The sequence below is a fragment of the Ictidomys tridecemlineatus genome, chromosome 1 (assembly GCF_052094955.1).
Source record: "Ictidomys tridecemlineatus isolate mIctTri1 chromosome 1, mIctTri1.hap1, whole genome shotgun sequence".
NCBI classification, from domain to species: Eukaryota; Metazoa; Chordata; class Mammalia; order Rodentia; family Sciuridae; genus Ictidomys; species Ictidomys tridecemlineatus.
This window is the reverse complement of record NC_135477.1, coordinates 206,890,595-206,912,183: the sequence shown is the minus strand read 5'-3', so window position 1 is coordinate 206,912,183 and position 21,589 is coordinate 206,890,595.

Below are 21,589 nucleotides of genomic sequence, written 5' to 3'. Positions count from 1 at the left end.
GGCCTGCTGGTTAGCACTCAGGACACACTGTAGGTATTTGGGCCTGGCCTTTTGAAACCACCTGGGGGGACAGAGGTCTCTGCCAAGCACAGGAGTGGAGAAGGCAAACAGGTAGACACACTTCTGCAGCAGAGAGCCCTGATGGAAAAAGCAGCCCAGTGCTCAGAAAGCTTAGCCACAGCTGCTCTGTGGGGGCATCCCAGGCAGGAGTTGTTGTACCACCTTAGAACTCAAAGTCAAGTTGAGGAACCACAATGGGTTCCCCCGGGGAGCAGAATGTTAATCTGAGTTCATGTTTGCCTACTCTTTGCTTTTATGCATCTATGCTTCTTCTTACTGAGGCATAATATAGTCACCCTGGGCAAGTAGCAAGATAGTGTGGAGGGACATCTGATGATCCACCGATGGCCAGATTCTCAAATAGTGTGCTTGAATTATAGTATTCAATGTCATAAGGTTTCAAATATTGAAATATTTCTAATAAGGAAAAGAAAATCATTGTAAAAATATTGTAAATACCTGGTTAAATATTAAATCTGTGTTGAGATAGAACTTTATGTGTTTCCAAATACGGTGTAGAACATCATCTGGTGGTTGATATCCTCAATACATGAAGAACTCTAGCTAATGAAAAAGCAAAGTTAAGAATAGATGCAGACCATTTATTTAAAAAGACACAAAATTGGACAGAATTCTTGAGCTATTCGAATAACAAAGTACACCAAAGAGACCTTCTAAACTGATGATATTATAAAGTTATATGCAATGTTTCACATGTGGATAATGATCCACTTTGGTAAAGAGATCATATATTAGTGCAAACTGCTGAAGACATAGACCATTAGTACAAACTCCCCATATGGACCTTCAAGAGCCAGGAGCAGGATGATAAGCCGGCATGCTTTCATCCTGTGGGACCTGAACAAGCCTGTGTCCTGAAGTGAGTACAGAGTGGATGCCAGTAGAATGTAGGGCAGAAAAAGTAGGTGCAGGAGGTGATGTTGAAGGTGCTCAATTCTAGGGTGTCGGGAGCAAGGAGTTCTAGTGGGCTACTCCCAACAGGCTGATGGAACAGATCCATAATGTCCTTATACCGCCAGAACCTTGGAAGGAAGGATTTGGAAGGTTTTCCTCATAAAGTCGTGATGAACATCCAAGGAGACAGATGGTTGACCTGATCTCAACATTACACAATGTGTGGCATTGAATATTGAATTTACATGGGGCACCATCAAGATGTACGACATCTGATGGTCTTTTGTATGACTTTAAATATATCTGTCAAGTGAAGAAAGTTAAGAATCGTGGAGGGCAGAAGAGCCCTGCATCTATAGACAGCAAGCCCATGCTTCCTTCCTGAGGACCACGGGTGTTGGTGCTGGGTGACCACAGTGGCAGGTGCTCCTTGTGTCTGCTGTTCCTCCAGCCAGTGTGTGCTGGAGTTTCCAGGCTTCAGGAGACTGTGCAGAGGTGGGGCATAAGCAGCTCTTTCCTGGACAACCAGAGAGTCGGAAAGAGCTCCAAACACGAACTCTCCTCCCTGATGGTTCTCAGAGTCTATGGGTACCTTTTGAGAAGATATTCTTCATGTTGCCATGTCATGGATGTGTTTGTAAAGTCAACAGAAAAGCATCTCTGTGTTGATATGTATAAGCTAAATTGCCACAGGTAGAGCCCACATAAAAAATTCTCTGGACTCATTAATAATGTTTAAGAGTCTAATAAGGGCCCTAAGGCTAAAATGTTGGAGAATCACGATTCGATTTTAGGGCTAAATGGGAAGTTTAAGTGGGCTTTGGTGCTACACACAAGGTACTGGGGAGCCTGTGAGAGGAGGATCACCTGAGCTCAAGGTTTTAGATCAGCCTGGGCAACATAACCAGACCCCATCTCAAAAACAAACAAACAAAAAAAACAAACAAAACCTTCTTTGAGTGCCTTTCTCTGAAAGCAAGTTTTCTGAGCATTCTGAGATGCTGTTAATTTGCATTTATGGCAATACGTTATTTACTATGAAAGTGCTTAACCTAACAAGCAGGCTCTCACTGAGAGGGGCAGATGCACCCACTCATGTATACACACACAACTATCAGAAGTTCTGCTCTCTGGCCTCCTGGTTCAGAACACCTGCTGTCCCTCCTTATGTCAGCAGAACTGCTTATCCTGTTTCCCCCATCTGCAGATGTTAGGGATGACGTCACAGTGAACCTCGGTCTTCAACTTTACTGGGTTGAGAGGTGTCTGGGAAATCGGAAAGCATAGTTCTGGGTGTGTCTTGGAGGGTCCAGAGAAGATTGAGGAGGGCTTCAGCAGAATGAGTGCAGAAGTCCAGCCTTAAGTGTGGGCAGCATTGTCTCATTGGATTGGTGTCCAGAAGGCACAAGAAGTTGGAGGAGGAGACCCTCCATCAGCCCAGAATCACTCTTCTGGAACTGGTTTGTCCTCAGTGCTGCCACCACTGGACCTCAGGTTCCCGTCCTTCGGCCTTGGAACATGGACTTGCAGCAGCAGGATTCCAGGGACTTCTAGGTCCTGGGCCTCAGACTGGGCCTGCATCCTTGACCCCTCCCTTTCTGCTGCTCCCAGCTTCTTGGATTGAGCAGCTATTAGTTTCCCTGCCTCTGTGGCCTGTAGATGGCCAGCTTGGGACCTCCTCAGACGCTTGACATGGGCACCAACCTGGTAAGTCCCTTTGCAATGATATGCATCCTGTTGATTCTTTATCCTCTGGAGAACCATAATGGATACAGGGGGAAGAAACGAGTGGACATCCCCAGAAGACAAAGCACTGGGCCTGAGGAGCTGGCCATGAGGTTTCTTATACTATGAAAGACAAACTTCAAGTTCCTTCCGTGGACCATAAGCTCAGTAGGCACTGACCCATGCTCCCCTTACCAGCCCCTCGGCTCTGGTGTCCTCTGGGTGTTGTAAGACACTGGTCCCCAGGTGTGTGAAGGGTTGACTGGACTTTGCACCCTTGTTATAGAGTCAATGGTTGAAAATGCAGTTCCGGCCATTTCTACGAGCTGTTTATCCCTGCAGCAGGTTGCACAGGCCTGAAGCTTAGAATGGCTTTCTCCATCAGCGCTCAGAAGTCAGTAGGAAACATTTTAAGCAAAGAGGCACTCTATCTGTACTTCCAGATATTCATATTTGGCCTAGAAGTCATAGTCTCATTATAGTTTCATTTTATTTTTATTTAATTAGAAGAGTTTTAATTTAGATTTTCTAATAAAATTTCTAGAAACTTAGATGAATGGAGAATCAATGCATCTTAAAGGCCTTTGGATTTCCACTGGTTGAACTGGTCTTCAGGGTCCTCTACCTTCCTGGCCAACTTCACCTGTATTTGGTGCTGATAAAATCCACTCACCTTTATAGGGAACTCTTTTGATGTTCATATCTAGTCTCATAAAACAAAGCCTTGAGTCCTGCAGTCCCCAAATGGCCTGGTTTGAGTCTTCAATCTGGTTTTCTGTACTCCGGAAGTGGAGTACAGTACACCTGGCCCTGTTCTTGTGCCATTGTTTATGAATTTATATTTTCATGCCTATCCAGCAGGAACACTAGGGCAGCTACCCATCCCCTAATGAGACTGGGACACCTTTTCCCTGCAGTGCCTGGTCCATGCAGCTCATCACGCCTCAGCCCTCCTTCCCTATGCACCCAGGCCCCGATGCCTTGCTCTGCTCCATGGCACCTTACCCCCTTCTCCTGAGCTCCCCCATCCCTTCCCTGAGTACATGGAGACTCTCACCTGCAGGAGCCACTTGGGTGCCACCCCAGCCTGCCCCTGTCCTCACTGGTGACCACTCCAATTGTGGAGACCTTGGCCCTGGGGCTGTAAGTGGAACCTAGCAACCACTGGGAGTGTGTGTTGGGGTCCAGGTGAACAGCCTTGTTCTGAAGCTCTGATAAAGAGCAAATCCAGTAGACACTGCAAACTGCATACGGGTAATTCAGGCCTGTCTCTCCTGAGAGGGGAGTGGGAAATGCCTCTCTGGAGTTGTGTATGAGTGACATCTGTGATCTCTAAATCTGGTAGCCTGTGTGGCAGGCATTAACTAAATAGATGTGAAGCAATAAAGGAAGCTGAACTGTTCAGAGTCACCTTCCCCTGGGAGGCTGGGGTGGACAGGGACGCACTTCAATCTGAATCCAGACAGTGCCACATACTCAGTTCTTGGGCTGGAGTTGTGTGGCTTTCCTACTGGTGCTGCCCTCGTCATGGGTGGGAATGGGTCACCTGGAGGGCTCATGGCCATGGTCTGCAGTCCTTGGAATCTGCTCCTATGAAATCCATATAATTATTACAGGCAATTTCAGGTGCAGCATCCCTCCTCAGACAAGCAAACACCTGAAATGCTCCAAAGTCTGGAACGTTGTGCACCAGCAAGATGCCACAAGTAGAGAATTCCACCCCATGGAATGCTTTCATGCACAAAATTATTAAAGGTACTCTATTAAATTACCATCAGTCTATGTGTATAGAATGTATGTGAAACTAATCAATTTTCTGTTTAGAATTGGGTTCTATCCCAAGATATCTCATTATATGTACAGAAATATTCTAAAATTTAAAAAAAAATCTAAAATTTGAATGTCTTTTGGTTCCAACAGATATATAGATATAGATATAGATATAGATAGATATATATAGACATATATAGACATATATAGATATATATTACATTATGAAATTACCTAATTTGTATATAACAGGTATTTTTTGTGTCCTAAACATAAATCAACCACTTTGTTTCTTATATAACATTATATGGATAAAAAGGCAGCATTGTCCTCTCCAAAGGTCTATTTTGTCTTCTTAAAAGGATTTTCAAGAATTAATTCAGAGCCAGCAGTACTATTTTCTCACACGCTAACGTTAGAATCAAAAACCTTGCCCAGGGGGCTGGGCTTTGGCTCAGTGGTGGAGCACTTGCCCTGCACACCTGAGGCCCTGGGCTCCATCCCCAACTCTGCAAAACAAACAAACTACACTTGCCAAGATGTTGGGCCTCCGCTCCATTCATGGTCCATGTAATATGTGTAAAATATGGGGATTTTAGATAAGATAGCAACTTGACCAGATATCCAACTCATCTCTATGCCTTGCTCCCAGTATCTTGTTACGACAAAGAGAAAATAGAGAAAGAAAAGAAAGAAAGAAAGAAAGAAAGAAAGAAAGAAAGAAAGAAAGAAAGAAAGAAAGAAAGAAAGAAAGAAAGAAAGAAAGAAAGAGAAAAACTGCTCTCAGACCATCATATTTGTGAGACCAGCTCTAAAGCACAAGCTTAGCAAAACCGTCCCCTATGAGCCTGCCCGGTGGAGATGCTCCATGGTGAGTGGGGAAGGTGGTGTGGAGCCTGGTTGTCCCAGGTGGTGCAGGACATTGGACTCACCTGCTCTGTATTAGAGGCTGGTTTCCTCCACCAACTCCCTCAAACTGGTGGAACCAGCTCAAACTGATTCTTTTTATTTTGTGACTAGCTCAATGTTCTGTTTAGAATGGGGTCCTTTTCCAAGATAGGATTTCAGAGAACAGATTTCAGAGAACAGCCCTCTCCACAATGGGGTGGGAAATAGGCTGGGAATAGTCTTCCCTAAGCCATTCAATAAGGAAGCAAGCATTGGGCAGCAGCCCAACCCTGAGAAGGCGGGTGGAGTGAGGGGAAGGAAGTCGGCCATCAGCAGATACCCCAGGGCCAGCAGCACGCTGCCCCTCAGACCAGGGCAGTCAGCTGCAAGGTTGATGGGCACCTGCTTTCTCTTCCTTAGGGAAATTGCTTGGTTATGTGACAATACAATGCTTAATCTACTAAGGAACTATAGCCTCTGCCCCAGGTTACATAGCCTCCAGCAAAGTGAGAGGGTTCCCATCTCCCTACCCAGGACAGCACCTGTCTCCTATCTGCAGAGCTGCAAGTCCAGCAGAAGGCTAAACTGAGGCCAAGCTGTAGCAGCTGTGCCACAACAACTGTCAGGGGAGATGTCACTAAGCTTTTTAAGTTGTCTGAAGAGAAAGGAAGGAAATAGCACTGGGGACGCAGGACTCTTTCATTTGATGGCATCTCCTTTATGATCATCCACAGCAGAGTCTTAGAAGTAAGAGCTAGTCACAGACTTACAGGAACCAGTTTGAGCTGCTTAGTTAGGGATGTCCACACCCGTGCATGTCCACTCTCCATACCCAGACCTGTCTTCTTCTCCACACTGCAACTTGCATTCTTGTCCCAAGCACCAGCCTCCTTCCAGGAGTGCCTCACGGTCATGATGGATTTAGGAAATAGAGCAGAGGAGACTCAATGGATAAGAAAGTGTGAATAATCAATCAGTAAAAATGGAACCAGTCTCTCTCCTTGATGGTGACCTATGGAGGAGTGGAGGGGCGTGGTTGTGTGGGAGAGAGCATGGTGGACACATGTGGACATTGTTATTTCATTCCTCTCCAGTGGGGATTTTGCCTGAGACTTATGCAGACCATGGCTTTGGCAGATGCTGCAAGACACGATTTGACAAATGGTTTTATGAGTTTTTGTGCCCATGCTGTGTTGCTTTGGGGGTGCTTTGGCATCAGGGAGAGGCTCTTATTACATGAATTCCTAAATCCAGTCACAGAGCTGACTGCACTCTTGGAAATTCTGGACATATCCATCAACAATCTCCTCCTTTCCACTGAGGACCATTTGTGTGGGACTTCCAGAAACCTGTTCCCAAAGAACTTGGGTTGGAAGAAGATGTGGGCAGATGCCCCCACAGTGCTGACCAGTGGAGGAGAAGAGGCTCAGGTGGAGGCTGCCCACTGTGCAGTTTGGATCCCATCACTGGGGAGTCTTTTCACAGAAAGGTGAGTAGCTCAGGGAGGAGTCCTTATGAGTCCCCAGGCAGAGGACCTTGTCATCAAGCTGGGATTGGCAGAAAGATGCCTGTCTTCTCCCTGCTGAGCTACACTAACAGCAGACAGACCAGATCCATCCAATATGGTACCCAAATCCAGACTCAAGACACCTGATCACCACAGCAATGGGCCTCCAAACACAGGAGGACGAAACACAAAGCAAGAGCTTCCTCCCCAGACCACCGAGGGCCTACTCCCTCTGCCTCCCCCAAGCTCTTGGTCTATGGAAAGGCTCCTGGACTGGTCCCCAACCCACACTGTTGGAATGGGACCAAGCAAATTTCCCTTCCTCATTTATGATAGAGTCCCATGTGGGGAGGAAGAACTGAAGGTTGTGGAAAAGCTTCAGTAACATTAAAACAGAAAGAACACACAGCTTCAAGAGGCAAGAGAAGACACATTTCCTAAGGATTCATTGAGGGAAACAAGTGGGATTTTGAATAAATTCCTTACAAAGCCCAGACCCTGTCCCCATAGATGAGACTGCTTCTCTGGGAGGATGTTGAGTTGTTTTCTCTTTCCATGGCTGAGCAGATGATCCCTAAATGTTGTCTTTGATCTTCATCTATTTTAGACACTGAAGAAATAAACACTGAAACCTGGGAGAAAGTTAAAAAAAATGGAACAGTAAAAGTGCAGTGGGTGATCAGTGTGAGGGAGGAACCCGTTCAGAGACCCTCCCGCTGGCAGGTCCAAAGTGGCGCTGGCTTAGAGACCTCACGGGGAGGCTGTGTGGGTCAGGATCCCTGGAGCCAGGTAGGCAGCTTTCCCTGCTCTGTTCACACCTCTCATGCCATGCAGGAATGGGGACTTCGTGCTTCTGGAGGCCAAGGGGACTCCTCTGCACTTCAGATAAGACTTTATCATTACTATCAACAGCAAAGAGAGAGAGAGATCTATTATTAATGTCCTCATAAATATTTAACATTCAGAAACTAGACACCAAAGTAAGCTCTCCCAACATCCACAGGGATGCCTGGCTGCTTCTTGGAGATTTCTCCCTTGTGTTACCAACATGGAAATTAAACATTTTAAATTAGAAAAAAAAATAGACAGACCCCAAATATAAACAATTCACTCTAAAACCAATGGATTCCAGAGGTTAGATTCTGATTATTAAGGAAGCTTTTTTGAGCCACCTTACACTCTCTTTCTCTCTTTCTCTCTTTTTTTCCTCTTTTCTTTCTGTGTTCTCTTCAGGGGCTGGTATTAGGCTTCTTTCTAATCAGTAATTGTTTTTTTTTTTCCTACACACACTTTATAGTCTTTATGTGTGCATAAATGTTCGGAAGTTAATTTTTAACTTATATGCAGACCACCCAAAAACTGCTTAAACAAAGGCTTGTTGGTTTGAAAAGATGCTCCACGAACATCAGCTATTATTACCATCCTGAGTGCACTGAAGGAAACAGCCACATAGCCAGGTGCAGTGGTGCACACCTGTAATCCCAGTGGCTGGAGAGGTTAAGGCAGGAGGATCATGAGTTCAAAGCCAGCCTCAGCAATTTAGTGAGGCCCTAATCCACTCAGAGACACCCTGTCTCTAAATAAAATATAAAAAGAACTGAGAATGTGGCTCGGTGGTTAAGCATACCTGGGTTCAAGCCTCAGTACCAAAAACAACAACAACAACAACAACAACAACAAAAAAAAACCAGCCTCATCTAGTAAAGCAGAAAAACCCATCCCTTCCTCCAAACTCTTGTTGACTACTCCCACATCAAGGAATGCTGAACTTAAAACCTGATTTACAAAAACAAATATAAACCAGGACTCGACTCCCTCGGATGGAAGTTTGGGGAGCTGAGGACAAGCGGGAGGACTTACAGAGGGTGAGCTCGGAGCTCACACATTCCAAAATTCCATTATGTTGCCCATTCATTTTTCACATGGGCTTTAAAATAGTGGAGCCTCGTCTTTGTGCATCTCCTTTGTCAGGACGCCATGTGGGGGCTGTTCCTGGCGCAGAAGCCTCCCCAGCTCTGTCATCCAGCAGGGAAACACCTTCAAGCCTCACAGGCCTCCTGGCACGATTCATACCCACTCCACGGTGCCCACTGCTTTCAAGATCTCTTCCTTGTGGCCAAAAACGCCCCCTTACTAGGCAGGGGGTGGGCACAGACACGGTGTCCTCACCGGACTCCCCGCCCTGCAGCTCCACGATCCAGGCTTTCTACAAAGAAGATGTTTTCTTCCCCATGTCTCTCAACCCTTCTGTGTTCTGCAAAAGGGTCAATGCCTTTGAGCATTACTGAATCACTTTTCTCAGAGTTGGAACATGCACACTGGGGATTTTGATGTTGACATCTGGCTTCACATGTGTAACTCGAAAGGCTCATTGAAGCACCCACTATAAATCTCAGTTCCTCGGCCTGGACCCCAGGACCTGTTTAGTCCTCCTGATGAGACCAGCTTGGACCAGAGCTAAGGGGAGCCATGGGAGACTTGGAATCTTTCATCTTGCCTGGCTCATGGCCTAGGACTGGGTAGCTCCTTAATGGTGGCATGGTTTCAATGGGCAATAGCTTTCTGTTTTGTTCCTATTTTGTTTTAACTCAGTAACTCTGGAGGGGCATAGCTTTGACATTAAAGCATTCCATACACATATTCAAGGAAACTGTAAAATACATGGTTAACTTTAAAGGTTTCAAAGAGCAATTTTGACCAGGAATCATTGTCCTCTTTTGTGTAGACTATGGAAATAAAATTGTGTATGTAACATATGCTGCCATTGCCAAATGCACAAAAACTAGTGTGAAAGTATTCTAAAATAAATGAAATGCTATCCCTGCCCACCAATGCACTCTACCTTAATAGATGAGAAAAAAAAAAAAAACTCTGCAAATGACTCATGAGTTAAAGCATTATGACCATGTAATTGTAATTTTAAAAGATAGTGGCTACCAAACCCTGATGATCCATGAAACAATTTCTTAAGTCCACATTAGTGCCTTTAACCCTCATAGCAACACTAGGAGAGGAAGGTTATCATGGTCTCTTTTTTGTGGATGAAGAGACCTACAGAGAAGTGAGTCTCTTGCCTAAAGTGAAGCCAGTTAGAGAATTAGATGTCACATCCAGTCAAGTCCTATCTGCAAGCTAAGGATGGTCATCAAGGTGCCTACCACATGCTCAACAGATTAGGGCTTCTTCTGGTGAGGGTCTGGGACCCAAGGAGAAACTGGGACCTCATGCTGAGCTGGGCAGCAGGTGGAGCTTGGTAAGCCTGAGTCACCATTTCCCACTGGGGTGAGCACTGGGTGTGTCTCAGGCAGCCTTCCAAATCAGGCCCTGGTGCAGAACACAGCAAGACAAGCCTCTGGGAATGTGTGCTGTAGCTGGCGAGGTGAACTGTGTGGTGAGGTGAACTGCAGGCAGAAAAACCATCCAGAGGATGGCAAATCGGAAGCAGATGGTGGGTAAATGACAGAAAGGTCCAAAAGGCCCTGCCCCTGGGGACCTTCCCGTCACTGTCCAGTAGCTGGGAGGCCTTTGCCCTAATGCCCCAGGAGGTCTTGTCTGAGGGCCTGCACTGCCAGTCTTCTGCTGAGTGGGCAGAGGGAAGGCCTGGGGCTGGCCTGTGAGTGAAGGAGAGGATTAAAAAATGAGAAGTGGAAGCAGTATCTCGGCCACAGGGCCTGGAAACAGGACCTCAACCATGGGGACCTCAACCTGCTCAGTGTCAACAAAGAATCTCGAGTGTGGGCCATGGGAAATGGAGAACAACACAGAGACATTTTCAAGTAAAGCTGAAACCAGGTGGGACTCTGCACCCTGAGGGGAGAACAGTGACCCAGAACTACCTCTGCCAGTTTGATATATAGGGTCTCACAATCAGGAAGTTAAACTGGAGGGGCAACTGTAAATTGTGCAAGGCTTTTGGGGGAAATCTCATGAAAATCAAAAGTAGATCAGGAAAGGAAAGAGACCAAGTGGTAGGAGGCAGGCAGGAAGGGGTAAGTGCCAGGGAGTGATATTGTCCAAATTGTATTGTTATATTGTGTGCCTGTATGAACATATGACAATAAGTACCATCATTATGTACAACTCTAATGCATCAATTTTTAAAAAGTGAGGAGCGGGAAGAGTTTTATTTCTGCATTAAAATTTTACAAGGCTGGAAACATTTCTGTGGCTGTCCTGCTGCACCCAGGAAGCGCATTGTCCTGGACCGTCTGATACCTGTTGGCGTCAGAGCCCTGAGTCAAGGCTGATACCACCTTCGGCTTTTGGCACCAAGTGTTTCCCAAGCTTGACTTTTGCCATCAGGATAAGCTGATGGCTGGAGCTCATCTGCACTCCAGATCATTCAAAGCAGAATAGAAAACTACAAGGGAGTTTGTGGCATGAGAGTTTTATGATTTGATTTATGCTTTAAATTAACCTCTTTGCCACACAGTAGAGAGTAGATTATGGGAATATGTGTACAGCTAGGGTTATAGATAGGTAGATAGGTGTAGATCAGAGAGAGAAAGAAAGGTGGGTGGATTGGCACATTGGAGATGTGGCCTGCATTTAAGTGGCCTTGGATGTTTCTTTGTAGGTTCATCTTCTCTTGCCTCGGGAGGCAGGTGATGCCAGGGAACTTCTGCAAAGGATGTGGCTTTAAGCTCTAATATCCCAATCATAAAAGTACACTTGTCAGCCTGGTGGGATTGAAGGTAAGGCCTTTTTTGCAAGAGGCATTCTGAGACTTGTTTTTAATTCTTCAGTATCAATTTTCCTGACAATCAGGTTACTTCCTCAGAGGTGAAAGACATGTTCAGAAGCTAATTTTTAAAATCGTGAGACTGCATAGTTACTAGTTTCAATGCCAAACCTCTTTGAAAAGATATTTATTTTGGTTCCAAAAAGTATTTTATCCCTATTCACCATTAAGGGACCATAATAGGACATATAAACAGGAAATCCAAGGAAACTGAAAGAGATGGACCAATGTTGATTTAGATACAGATGTAGCATAGAATTAAGGTAGATATAGATATTAAGATAAATGTAGAAAATGCGTGTAGGTATGGAGCAGACACAGAGAAGGTATAATCACAGATATGGAATATACATATGTATGAATGTAGATAAAGAAGACAGATGATAAGATAGATAAATGGGAATGTGGGAAAGAGATACAGAACAGGTACAGACATGTAGCTATCTAAAATGTATCGATACACAACACAAATTTGGATATAGAAAAAGAAGACAGATTAGATAGATAGATCTATCCATAGATGGATCCATAAATTGAGTGATAGGTAGATAATGTGCTGCAGATTGTGTAGAAACGTGGACATAAAAGTTAAATGGTTTTTGTGCTGTTTAGCTTAGCCGTTAATCTGCCTGACTCACACACGGGTCCTGAAAATAAGCTAGTAGAAAAAGGTGAAATTCTCAGTTATAATGGTCAATTGCCAAGATTCTCAAAAGGTAAAGAAAAAGAAAAAGCTGTGCTTGGCATAAAATCACTGTTTCAATGATCCTAAAAGACTCAGAACCCCCTGGGGCCAGGCAGAGGAAGAATAGTCCACTGGGATCTTCTGTTACTGCCTTGCCCCATGTTATTTTCCTGGACCAGGCTTCGAGGACTTTGTTCATTAGAAGGGCCATCTCACACTGAATTGTGCTCAACTAGTAGAGAATTCTCCTCCCTGGCGCATTAGCACCATGGTCTCTGTCCTCCAGAGAGAGGAGCCCACAGCTCATTAGAGGTAAGAGGTTAAGTGTGCCTGGCATTTCACCCCTAACCCTCCTCTAAACGCCTTCCTCTGTGTGTTCCTCCAGGTGGGGCTGTACCTGCTTGCACTGCTTCAAAGGTGCCAGTAGAAAACATATGTATCTCTAACAGGCACTCAAATGTCCAGCTTTGAGGAGAATGCATTACATCCCAACCCCACATTCTGGATGCACAACTGTACTCCTTCAGTTCAGCTCTGTGGCTTGCTGGGAAGATGTCGGAACCCTCCAGTCCTCCAAATTCACCTTGTGGAAGTTGGCCCTGTGTGAGGTCAGAGGTTCTAGAGGCAGAGAGTTTCACAGGAGGCCTTAGGAAGAAAATGCCAGTAGAAGAAATACAGAACGTTATCCAGAAGTTCTTCCAGGGCAAACCCCAGCTCCGGAGGCCAGAGGGTGCAGCTGAAGATGAAGTAATCACTTGGAGAAATTGTTGATATTCATTTTAGACAATATTTATAAAGTGCTATCTCTTTAGCTTCTGAATTGGTAAAAATGTGGAGAACATTATTATTTTTATTTCCATTTTTCTTACATGGACACCTAGGCTTGAAAGAAAAGGCTTTGCTCCAAGGGACACAGATGCTAAGAGGCAAAGAATGAATCTCACCCCACCCTGTTTGATGTCCTGAGCCTCCTCCCCTGGGAAGTGCCCCTCCTCCCTCTGTGGGTCTCGCCATGGGAGGGGTTCCACATGTGTCCACATTGAAAACGCATCGTGGGCCTTCAAAAGCAAACAGACTCCTAAAACAGGCATCACACAAGGCCAAAGAGAGATTCCAACACTGGGCTTCATGCAAATCCGAAGGTGCCTGGTCCTCAGGGCTTTGGGAAGTGACCCATGTGCAGTCTAAAGTAAGTTTTTTTTTTTAAACTAAGTCTTTTACCCATGCACACATGCGTGCACACATGCACAACAGCTGAGCAGAAAAGCCACCACGTCTGCTCTGCTCAATGTGTTGGTTCTACACATGGCAAAGCAATGGAACTGACACAGACAGGTGTGATTGGCACAGCTGGCAAAGATACACAGAAGCTCTGTTAGGTGTGGACAGTGCACTTCTCAAATCATAGAGGAAAAAACAGCCCCCGGTGCCCGCTCTCCGTGGTCTCGTCCCACTCTTCAAAAGAACATCACTGCACATGCAATACCAGTCTCAGGTTGCTGCAGGGCCCAGGAGCCAGGTCTGGATGTCACTGAGTGGCATACAGTCCTCTCCCTCCATCCTGAGATGGGCAGGCCAGGAATGCCCACCCCTGACAGAAGCCAGGAGAGCTTATTATTTACAAATATGTGTTTGTGGGTGCATGTGTTTCTTTTGTGCCTAAAACAGTCATACATGGCAGGCAGGAGCGACTCAGGAGACAGGCTGAGCAGAAGGGTCAGAAGCATTTCCGCCAAGACAGATTGGTTCTGGGTCAAGCTCTGCCTGCATGACTGTGTGGACACATGGGATCTTCAGTGCTCCATGATGAGGGCTCTCCCTGCCCCGGCCCACATGGTGCTCGTAAATACTGTGGAATAAATGTGAACACATGTGCACCAGGCTCCTGCAGGAAGACAGAGAAGGTTCTGTGGCCTTTAACCGCACAAGCTCCAGGTTGGTTCTGGAGTCAGATGGGAAGCGAGTGTCCTGGTGGTGCTCCTCATGGCTTTCAGGCATGTCCCCATATCTTCCAGAGTCCAAGGTGACTTCACGCACCTATGGCCACACAGACGCTTCCTGAAGAAACATCATAGGCCCCTAAGCAGGGTTAACCACATTTCCACAGTGACTGCCTGAGACTAGGCACAAGTTAAGGGGTATCAAGGACAGTGACTTCTGGAATCCGGGCAGCCAGCTTCATCCTGTCTTTTAGTCTCAGCTGTGCAACATGAGCAGCTGCTTAAGGGTCCACTGATTTCAGAACACTTTAAATATTACTTGTATTGACAACATCTCTAGTTCATAGCTCTGCTGTGACGAGGACAGCACTGAGACCTGAGCTTGCTCACAGCGAAGGCTCCTAAACAACTAGTCTCTCTGTTGTGAAGTCTCTTCACCACTCTCTGTCTGGGGTGCTGAGCAGATATCAAACACAACAGTATCTGAGGTCTTAAAACCAACGTGGGGGCCCATGAGATGTCGTGTCAGTCCTGAGGTAAGGAGTCCAGGGTTAGTGGCACATCTGCCAGAAAGCAAACATACCAAAACATAGAACATACCAAAAACAGAAGACAAACAAGTTGTATTTTCACTCTTGAGATCATTTTAAAATATCAGATTTTCTAAAAATAAGCATTTAATGATAGAGAAATGCTTAAAATATGCTGAAGTTCAGAAGTTAACAAGTTCTTCTTTTAAAAAGCAGTAAAACTCTTCGTAAGCCCATGAATGGGCTGGGCCCGGTGGCACATGCCTGTAATCCCAGTGCTCAGGAGGCTGAGTCAGGAGGATAGTGAATTCAAAGCCAGCCTCAGCAAAAGCAAGGCCTTAAGTAACTCAGTGAGATCCTGTCTCTAAATAAAATACAAAATACAGCTGGGAATGTGGCTCAGTGGTCAAGTGCCCCTGAGTTCAGTCCCTTGATTCCAAAAAAACCCCACCCATTAATGTTATTTACAAATATGTGTTTGTGGGTGCATGTGTTTCTTTTGTGCCTAAAACAGTAATACATTAATAACCTATAAAATACAGGAGTGTCTCTATTGGGAATGAAGATGATTTTTCTTTTCTTTTTAAATTTTTCTTAAGTTTCAATGTTTACTATGATAAACGTATGTGCTTTAATAACTATGAGGTCTTCAACAGTAAATCAATGGTAAGGCACCTGATATAGCCATACTTGGCAATGCAGAAATACAACTGGCACTTTAAGCCAACCATCCACACGGCAGCCGCCACTTGGACCTCTTTGGGGACAGCTCTCATGCATGGGAATGGCAAGATAGGAAATACGTGATCTGGGTACAATAGGACATGTTCCATTATTGCTAAGGTGTCACAGACAAAATTATCATGCTCTCAACTATTTTTTGTTCCATTTAATTTTAGAGCAGAACATCGGGCCCAATTTATCAGGATCTTATTTATTACTGATTAGTAAGACACCAAATGACGACAGAAGGGGGTTTCACATTCGCTCTCACCGCATGAGCAATGCCTCCATTCCGCTGATGGTGCGATTCCTTTCTTCCCTCATCAAGTGCAGCTCCAAAGTTTGTCTCTGTGATGCACAGATGCCAGATGCTCTCCCTGATTAGTATTTCAAGCTCCATGGTGATGGTCCCCAAGCTAGTGCAACCATTCCCCAACATGAGGGCCTGGCCCTGTCCCCATCCCACGCTCCATTTTGGCCCTTCCTCCTGACCTTCTCAGCTGCTGGCTTTGTGGACCAACCCTCAGGAAGCTATTTTTAGCATCTTCTACTGAATACTTGTTTACACGACTGTGTGTGTGAGTGGCAGCTGCGTGGGGACAGGGTCCTAAGACTCTGAGAATCAACCCTGGCGATGCTCATCCCATGGCACTTAGTCCCTCCCTGGTCATCAAGTTCGCCTTTCAAGACATGGCAGGTGTCACATACAAAGGGTTTCCAATGCGTGTGTCTCTACAAAATTCATGCATTGACACTTAACCCCAGTGAGGTGGCCTTGGAGGTTGGGCTCTTTTTGGAGATAATTAGGTTTAGATGGGGTCAGGAGAGACAGCAGGGAGCTGGCTTTCTCTCCCCCCCCCATGTGAGGACAGCAGGAAGGTGGCCATCTGAAACCCAGGAAGAACAAACTCACTGGGAACCAAGCAGCCAGCTCCTTGACCCTGGACCTCCAGCCTCCAGAACTGAGAGAGATAAATGTCTGCTGTTCGACCCACTCAGTCTATGATGTCTGCTTCAGTGGCCTGAGCTGGATAAGGTGCACCAGCTCGAAGGCCAGCATGGCCCGTGACCTGCTGGTGCCTGTGAAAGGTAAGCAGAAGGAACACATCACCAGGGGCAAGGAGCATCCGGAGTTGGTGGCTGCTCTGCAGATCTGTCTCCACCCAGCAGCACTGTCCAGCTGTGTGCCCACTGACGGTTCATCCTCAGCCTGGGACCCGGAGTGAAGACAGGCAGTAAAAGCCCCCAGCCCATTATATTCCATAATTATAATACTTTACATGTATTTTTTGCAGATACCAAATACGACATGTAGAGAATGGAAATCTTAAATCTTCAAGATGACTTAAGACAGATGCAGCGAGTTTGGAAAGTTAATTCTTCCAATTCTGCAGTGAAGGCAAGCAGGCACACAACTCAGCAACGGTCCTGGGGTCTGGAGTGCCTGACCAGCAGTCCCAGCCCACTTAGTTTCCACAGCTGCCATCTATGGCAGGACTTTTCAGTACCCTCATTTTGCAGAACAAGAAATGAAGACTCAGAGAAATTAAGTCAGCACCCAACGTCACAAAGCTGATCCATGGCAGAGCTGGAAATCCTACCTATATCTTGTAGAATCTGGATCTAATTAACATCTTTATCCTCTCCTGCTCCTACTAGAGAGCTAAAGCCACTCAAGGTCCTGCCTGGACATTCTTGGCAGTGGCCAACTATCTGTGTCCGTTCAGGTTGCTAGAACAAAATAATAGTTCTACAGGGCAGGAATTCTGACATGGAAGTGCCAGAAGACTGGAGTTTAGTGGGGACCCACTTTCTGGTTCCTTGGTGTCTTTCTGCTATGTCCTTACAAGCTGGAAGGGGGCAAGGAAAATCTCCAGGGTGTCATTTATGAAGGCACTAATCCCACCACGAGGACATCACCCTTATGTCACAGTCACCTCCAAAGGCCACACCTCTTGACACCATCACACTTGGGGGGAACAAGACTTTAACTATGGGGGCCACACATTCAGACCACAGCCTCATATCAGACCTCGATTTTACCATCCATGGAAGGTGAAGGGATACATGATACTAAGCCTGGATCACCCCATGATTAAGGATCACCATGGCAACCAGGCTGGACTTCTCCTCCAGAGTTCAGCCCTGGGGTTTCTGGAACCATTTGTGGACCTGGTGCTTGAGGCAGAGGGATTGAAGGATAGTGTCCAGGGGCTGAAGATGGCATGGCTACTTCCTTCCTGTAACAGACTCAGGATATCTCCCTTCCAGAGCCAAGCAGCTTTGCGCTGACCCTTCTGGGCCCCATGTGGCAACTTGGTAGAAAGAATAGACTGCAGAGCCAGAGACAGGCCCTGGTGCTCTCATTTCCGCCTATGAAAAGCAGGCAGTAACGTAACCTGTGTCCTTGTCTGTAAATGGGGTGCCCACAGTATCTACTCCAAATGCTTAAGAGCAAGAAACTAAACATGGGCGGTCCATTGCACCTGGCACCAGGTGAGGGCTCATTACCAGAACCAGCTTTTTCTGGTGTTCACAGGCCCATTCTGAACCTCAACCCTTCCTCTGGACAAATGGCCAATCCCCTCTTTGTCTTTCCAGTTACACACTTGATTTGGGGCAGCTGCCTTCATGTCAATTTTAAATCAGCATTAATGAACAGGCACACAGAGACCCTGATCCACTTAGCAGAGTCCACATGAAAAGATGGAACAGATGACAATTAGTCAGCGTCTTGTCCTCTCTCCCTCTTTCCCACTAACACAGCCACTCAACGCTCCTGGCCTCCAGTCCTGTTGCTAGGCTATTCTCCATGCACTTCCTGCTGCCTGTATTTCTGTCCCACCAGAGTCCCCAAGAATCTCTGCCTCCCACTCATCCTCAATGATCTCCCCACCCTTAAATCATTTATTCTCAATCCTCATACTTGTCTCTGAAACTAACCCACCGGGATATCGTCAAGGTGTGCTGGGATGGGAACGGGGTTCAGAAAGCATCAGCCACACAGGGAAATTAAAGAGGGCCCTCGTGGGTGGAGCAAACCCCAGGCATGGTTTGGACACTGGGGTGCAGCCAAGGAGCTGGTGGGTTTTCAGCTGTTTGTGGCTATTTCCGGGCATGATTCACATAGTGGGTGGGAGTCTTAGACCACAGGGTCAGAAGTGTGCCCGGCACACTGTTACACTCATTTTCCACAAAACCTTTCCCCACTCCTCACTAAAATGTGAAATCAAAAAAAAAAAAATACCAGAATTTTTTTTTGAAGTGGTGAAATATATCCTCAACAGAGAACAGCGAGCAGGAGCTCCCTCGCTGACACCCAACACCAAGCGAAAACCAGAACATTCCTGCCCAGGTGGGGACTGTGGATCACATCTACTCCTCTGCCTCCCAGCAGCAGCCATGATCATTATTTTTAAAAGAATCTTTGCTCTGCAGGAACAGGGGTATGGCAGAAAGGTGAGGGAAAGTAGTGGTGCAGGAGAATGAAAAGGAGCAGGTGGGTCACTTGCATTTCTGTGTATGTCACAATGAACCCACAACTACATATGACCATAGTGCACTCATCAACACATGGAAGTCGCTTCCTTTTCTTTAGTTGCTTAACTGCATGACATGCATATACACAGACGCACAGACGCATACAGAGTTTGGACTTATGTGGATCAGATTTTTTTCTTGAAATCAAGAATAAAAGACTCACCCAAGCTGAGAGGTCCAAGTTCAGCTGCTTCCTTCTTGCAGCTGTGCTGTGCCTCCTAATACATCTACTCACTCTCCTGTCAAAGCCACTATGGCCCTTTCTAGGGTGAGCTTGTTATCAGCTTCCTGATACATGATTCTTGATCTGCACCCACAAGTGTTCCTCCAGGATACACCAGGGGTGAAGACCAAGGAGTTTAAGTAGTGGGTCACTGTGCATGAGTATTCGCCTCCGCTACGTCATTCCCAAGTGTTTTCTTATGATGCTGTACCAACTTACAGACCTACCCACAGATGAGACCTCCTTTCACTTCTTCAGGTTGGGAGAATTTTAAACTCTGAAACAATGGTTGCAGGACCTCACGTGTCCAGAAACTGGAGAAGGGCCCCATCTCTTCGTCAGCCTGTCCAACAACTCACAAGGTTGTGGAGAAGGTCTCTGGCCTGTGTAAGGAGAGCCTTCTGGAGCTGGTGACCTCCCCTCAGAGTTCTGTCCAAATACAACCCTTCAGGGCATTTCCTCAGTACTGTTTTTAAGACAACTTGTCTTGATTTATTGGGTGTTGGTGAGCACTGGCCCTCATCTAAATTGATCTAGGATTTCTTTGTTTTCTCATTTGTCATCTGTCTCACCCTGCAGGTCCATGCTGTCATCACACAGTAAATTCACCATCAGCCACAGGGAGCTACTAAGCATGTGAAATGATCTAGTTCAAACTGAGGGGGGAGCATTGTAAATACATACACTGCTCCTTCAGGATTTAGTAATAAAGAGAAAAATAATAATTAGAATATATTGTTAGTCATTTTTTAAAAATATTTTAATTTATTGATAGACCTTTATTTATTTATTTATTCATCATTTATGTATATGTGGTGTTGAGAATCAAACCCAGTACGCTACCACTGAGCCCTAGCCCTTATTAGTAATTTTTATGGTAAAACACATAGAAATGAAAATGGTTTAGATAAATGGGTCAAATAAAATACTTTACTAACACTAGTTTCTGTTCTGCTTTTAATGTGTAACAAACTACGCATGTGGCTCAGAGGTCAGCGCTGTGGAAACTGAGCTCCCCCAGGCCCCCACAGCCTCTCTCCCTTATCAGTATACCCTCAGCTCTTGCAGCACATTCTGCACTTGAAACACACCTGCTAAGAACATCAGCCCAAGAACTCATAAATGTGAAACAGTTTTCTACAACAAGAATTGCGTGAAGCTTTACCTTGGGTGTCTCCATTCAAGTTAAAAATCAAACCGTATGTGGTTGGATTTGAGATGGATTTGTAAAGCAGAGGAGGGGGCTCTTCCAGCTCACTGTCTACTGTCCCTGGAAAAGTTAAATACAAACTGAAAATAAGAGGCTTAGTGCTCTATGTCGAAAATAAGGGAGGAGATTTACCTCCCTTAATTCTCAAAGCATTTATGTTAGAAAACTGGGGATTTAAAGTACTTCCTCCTCTCTCTGAAATGCACACACAACCTTCTGAAGACTTAACGGGCTCCTCGTCATCTTTATGACTTGGGAATGTCTTCCTGAAAGTCCTGGGAGCCACCTCTTTGGAAAGTAGACTTAGAAGGATAATGCCAGGCCTCCCTGTTTCTGTAGGATGGACAGCTTAGCTCCCCCAAGTGCCTGTCTTTAAACTGCAATGCCATCCTCTGTGACAAAGATATCAATTGGTGAGCTGCTTCTGTAGATAAAGCCAAGTCGCAACAGAGATATCGCTTGCCCCCCAACACCCGGTGAACTCAGGATGAGCTATGGACAACAGATGGTAGCCTGGTGCCCTCTCACTCGGGGATCAGGTATCTAGTCCATGTATGCAGAGCACGTAGTCTCCCCCACTATGCAGAGATCTGACTTCACAGCACCTTCATGGGTGGCCTGTGGGGTGCACCCCAGAGGCGGAGCACATATTTAATAATACAAATGATTTCTTCCACGACAGCATTTGTGGTGGGGTTATTGGCTTAAGAAAACTTGGTTTTTAATTCTATTCCAATGCTCCCCTCAAAACTGGAAACACTGTGCATGGCTGACTAGTTAAATGTCACCATAAGGGAACAAGAATGGGGGAGGAGGATCAGTAAAGAGTTACTTGAAAATAACAAATTTTTAAAAATTGGACCTGTTATCTACAATCCCCTCCAAGTCTGCAGCCAACTAAGATGGCAGCTCAGCCCAGTGGCCTGCTGCCAGGGAAGATGGTAACCGTTCACTCTCAAAGGGAAATTTTCAAAGAAGGTTCAAATATATTAATAACCCTCCCGGGACTTTTCCAAAGGGCGCCTGGTCCCACCACCCTGCAGGTCAGCCCTGCTTGCTGGGTGACCAGCCAACCGGCCCCTGGCCTGTTCCGTGCCTGTGCAGGGGGCCCACCTGGCCCCACTCCACCCTT